The 5317-nt window shown below is 46.8% G+C and overlaps 1 pseudogene; it reads right to left on the bottom strand.

Moving 5' to 3' along the window:
• Positions 1 to 800: 800 nt before the first annotated feature.
• On the bottom strand, positions 801 to 2275 carry LOC147426654 (uncharacterized; annotated as a pseudogene).
• Between the last annotated feature and the right edge of the window lie 3042 nt (positions 2276 to 5317).

Raw genomic sequence — 5317 nt, 5'->3', positions numbered from 1 at the left:
GCCTCCTCCTCATCACCTGCATGGCGCCACTTTCCTCCAGTTCGTCTCATGCAACCCCCCATCTGCCTCTCCTTTGCGCGCCCTTCAGCCCCATACAATCCAGGCGACTGCAGCTCGTTTTTTTTAAATTTAAAGCATGGCATTCTTTTTATAAAAAAAACTTATTCTTGCGACTTGGGTCGCCTTCCCACGGCCCTCATTGCCGATCATATTCCACAGACATCCATGGCATGGCTTCAATGTCGATGACCAAAAAAGTTCACGTAACTTTCCTTCACTTGTTGAGAAAATGCCCTGTCGATTTGAACAGTGCCTCCATTGAGAAGGCAGCACGACCGCAAACCGAACATCCCAAACACTAAGCCACCATGATTAGGGTCCTGCTTTACAATGGTCTTCAAGCACAAGGTAGCTTTGGCATACATATCACAGCGACACTTCGTAACGTTTTCCATCGAGCTTCAACACTTTGAGGCCTCTCAACCTGGCAAAGCTTTGGAACGGCCTTCGACCAACTTCGAGCCACATGTAGCAGACACATCATGATCAAGCTTGCCGCTATCGGCATCGGGCACCGACTCCATCGCTTTGACTTGTATCTGCATGATTCTATAGCGAGGCTATAGCCTTTATCCTGGACCGACATAACTTAGCTGTACCATCATTGCCCAACCCCTCGTTGAACATTTATGCTCAACCATAGCATTATTTAGATAAGATATCAGTGCATAAGAAGAAAACCGATAGATACTATGTACCAGAAGCATGAAATAGATAGCAGTAGATAAATAGAGAGAGATTCACTGGCTGTAGTACCCGCATGGGTCAAATGGAAAGCTGCAGCCTTCCCCAAGCATGATGTAAACTCCACCTGGATCAAAAACATGGCTTTTCTCATCGTCATCCATCAGTAACACATAGGCAAGTATTCCCTGCTTTGCACCTGTAACTTTGTCAGCCAACCAATCGTATAGGCCTTCATAGCACATCACTTGAAAAAGTTGTATACATGGACCATCTCCACGCCCAAAACAAACATGCACACCCAGCATATCTTCTGCATCCTGTGTCTCCCAGCCATTGTCTAGAGAGATCCCCATAGCATCATTGTCTTTAAGCAAGGCAACCTCATATGTAGGCACTTCAAGCGGTACTGGAGCAGGCACACAGCCTCGCATGTCGTGTATCCTAGCTCGCCATAGCTTTAGCAACCAAAACCTGCGACTCGTCATCTAGCTTGACCACCGGCTCATCGAGTCCCCAACCATCTTCATCAAGACATTCCTCTTCAGTCAGCATGGTCTGACCATCACAAGGCACGAGAGAGGGTTGCCCAACCCCCTGGTCTTCACAAACTGGCTCTTCACCTGTAACCTAACGTTCTTTGACCAAATTATCGACATACATAACATCATAGGTCTCATACCTTGAGAAAACAGACTATGTTTCCCATGTGCTATCCATATCCAAAGCACTGCTATAGCTCGAACACGTCTCGGCTTTCTCTACAAAGCTCACTGACTTTGGCACTTCAACTATCTTCTCCACTGCTTGCTTTTCGGAAGCCACTTGGTCAAGCACGTCAGACGGTACTTGGTAGACTCCTCTCTGCAGCTGCTGAGGGCTCATAGGCCCACACGGTATCGTCTCTACTCTGTCATCACACGCATCCGCTGCTACCACATGTGCATCAACAAAGGGTCGGATTACATGAGCCTCTTCCCTAGCAATTGGCCTTGGCACCAATGGACTCGCGAGAACCTGCTTTGCGTGTTGCTTCTTTAAAAGCTTCTTCGTCCTGCTCTGTGCATAGGCTACTGCCTCCTCGTATGCGCATGGCCCATCCATCTCGAATTTATCTCGAACTTTGACATGCAAGCAGTCCATAAACTTGGTCAACTTCAAAAACTCAGCATTCTCTACAGCAGTTACCTTGACCAATTTGCTCCATATGGCCTCGAACTCCCACACGAATGCTCGAAAATCACCGTCAAGGCTTCGCTTTAGGTCGTCCATCATCTGCTTCACTTCACTCCACTTCGGGTTGACCACATATCGGCTTCAAAATGCCAAGTTCCAATGTACCCCAATCTAGCTTTTCTTCAGCTTGCAAGCTCTCATACCATACCTTTGCTTTGCCACGAACCAGGAGCGGGAAAGCTTGGGCCACTCCCTTTGCTCTTGACAGGCCGCTCTCAAGCAGAAATAGACCATAGTCCTATAGACACACTTCAGCATCTTCAACACCTGTAAAATTTAGAAAACCCGACCACATCTTTCTTAGCAGCACTTGTTCTTTGAACCTGGAAACACCGCAACACCGTCGTCAACTTCACCAAGGAGCAATCAATAGCTCCTCAGTGGGGGCACCACTGATGGGATGGGGGAAATGGAACAACACACAGGACACAAACTCGATGCCTCTCTATAGCCCAGCAGGTATCCAACACCCCAAGCGACACAGAATCACACACAAACGCGCACTATCTGTAACTTGCACCAAACAGCCTCACTTACGAGCAACTTCGGCTACACACAATCACCTTTACCGACGCACACACCAATGCACCCACATCTGTAAACACACTCACACCGGGAGACCTCGTAAGCCTCGACCGCATACAAAATCACACTCAGTCTGCAACCACAATCAATCAATCTCTCTCTCTCTCTCTCTCTCTCTGCACACACACACCAAAGACCCGGAGCCACCACTACCATGGGCATAAGGCAAAGGACGAGACGCAGATGAGAAGACTGATGACAACTCCAACGCGAATACTAAACCAACCATACCATAAAGTCACTTATGCATAACAAAAGAACAAGATTCCGGGTACAATGATGGCAATGCCTTGGATCGGCTTCTAGCCGGCCCTTGGCTCTCCTTCTGGGCCCCTTCTCCCTGGCAACTGATGGAGCCCTCTCTACATCTCAATTCGGTCCTATGGCCTTGCCCCTTGACGGCCTCTCAACCGCTCCCCCTCTTACATGGCTCCACAACGAGCCTCCCCGTCCACTGCATGCGCCACCACACAGATGGTGACCTTTTTTTTTTCTCCAATCTGGCGCCACTTTTAGTATAACGGGCTGCCTCCTCCTCATCACCTGCATGGCGCCACTTTCCTCCAGTTCGTCTCATGCAACCCCAGATCTGCCTCTCCTTTGCCATCCAGATGGTGCCCTTCAGCCCCATACAATCCAGGCGAGTGCAACTCGTTTTTTTTTTTTTTTTTTTTTTAAAGCATGGCATTCTTTTTATAAAAAAAACTTATTCTTGTGACTTGGGTCGCCTTCCCACGGCCCTCATTGCCGATCATATTCCACCGACATCCATGGCATGGCTTCAATGTCGATGACCAAAAAAGTTCACGTAACTTTCCTTCACTTGTTGAGAAAATGCCTTGTCGATTCGAACAGTGCCCCCATTGAGAAGGCAGCACGAACGCAAACCGAACATCCCAAACACTAAGCCACCTTTATTAGGGTCCTGCTTGACAATGGTCTTCAAGCAGAAGGTAGCTTTGGCATACATATCACAGCAACACTTCGTGACGTTTTCCATCGAGCTTCAACACTTTGAGGCCTCTCAACCTGGCAAAGCTTTGGAACGGCCTTCGACCAACTTCGAGCCACATGTAGTAGACACATCAAGATGAAGCTTTCTGCTATCGGCATCGGGCACCGACTCCACCGCTTTGACTTGTATCTGCATGATTCTATAGCGAGGCTATAGCCTTTATCCTGGACCGACATAACTTAGCTGTACCAACGTTTATGAAGGCTATATCTTGGGTAAGATGCAGCGTTCTAAGTTTCCAAAGGATGGTTCAGTTAAGGCCACATTCGAGTTGCAGCTTGTGCCTATTGATGTTTGTGGGCCCATGTAAACTCCGTCCTTAGGCCAATCCCTTTACTTTGTGACTTTTATTAATGACTACTCCAGGCATGCATGGGTATTTTTGCCTAAAGCAAGAGTCCGAAGTATTTATGTGCTTCAAACAATTTTTGGCTATGGCTGAAAATGTTGTTGAGCCAGCAGAGGAAGTGTTGAGCCAGCAGAGGATCACACCCACATTTTTGCTCACACCCATCATTTTGTAACCATTGATTGTAATAAATGTCTTTCCGACATTAATTTTGATTTGAGCCATTCATTAAGTAACGGGACTCAATTGAGTTTCCAGCTTGTAATCCCGAAGTAATTTCACCTGTTGATGTAAATAATTAGAGATGTTCTCACCTCCAAGGCTGAGGTATATAAGCCAAAGTTTTGTAACCTAAGGGGGATTCAATTAATCAAAGTGAGTTTTTGAGCGCCGTGACTGTGTCTGAGAGAGAGAGAGAGAGAGAGAGAGAGAGAGTCTTATCTTCTTGCTACGCGAGCTACGGGGCCGCCATTGGAGAAGCGACACCGCCATTGTGTTAGCAACGGTGAGAGCTACGCACAGATACCAAGAGTGCGCGCTATCGGCTTCTACGTGTGGTAAGTTCCTACGAGCTTCGATGTGAGTTTTCTTCCAACTCGTGTGTCGGAATAGAGCGTGCAGCATATCTATAGAACCACAACGAGTAGAGCTACACATTAGTACCATCGGGGTCAAGTTTCGGTCACCTGTATTTTTTGGCCTGTCTTCATACGCGTTTACCGCACGGAGTGGTTATAGGTTGATTTTGCAGTTCAAGTCTTTAGGGTGTTGTTCTTACCTAGTGTATAGACTTCCCCTTGAGTTTGAGATCGATTCAATGATTCTAGATCCTGTTTCGTATAGCATTCGTTCGTAGTACGGATTTCAGTCACTTGCGTATTTTAGAACTTAGATTTGATTTCCTTAGTAGTGATTGTCATTAGAAGGTCGAGTAGGTGATTTGACACCCACCTAGTTGTTTCCATGCGCCTGCGGGTCAAGCTCCGTCCTCGTCTGACAAATTCTGTTGTTGGTTGAGTTCTCGCTATTTAGCTTCCGCTAGCGGCGTAACCGCCTTAACATTTGGCGCCGCTGCCGGTGACGAGAGCCCTAAGTAGGTGACCTTAGACTAATCCTACGAGGTGAGTCGTATAAACTACTTTGTATACTTTAGTTAGAAAAGATCTAGGAGTGGTGGACTCCGAAGATCTCGAGAGATACTAGGAAGTGGGGTATTCCTGGGTCTTCTGTGTTGACAGTATTTTTAGTTTAGCTTAGATTTGTTTGTTGTTTTGTTGGTGTTGAGTAGTTGTTGATAGAAGAAGAATTTGCTAGTCCGTGAGTGACAGTGGATATCTTTAAAGTCACAATTACCAAACCCATTTTATGATTAGGAATAGCTTAGGTAG

The sequence above is a fragment of the Adiantum capillus-veneris genome, chromosome 24 (assembly GCF_014529385.1).
Source record: "Adiantum capillus-veneris isolate H3 chromosome 24, ASM1452938v2, whole genome shotgun sequence".
NCBI lineage: Eukaryota > Viridiplantae > Streptophyta > Polypodiopsida > Polypodiales > Pteridaceae > Adiantum > Adiantum capillus-veneris.
Note: the sequence above shows the minus strand (reverse complement) of the source record. Positions and strands in the feature narration are given on the sequence as shown.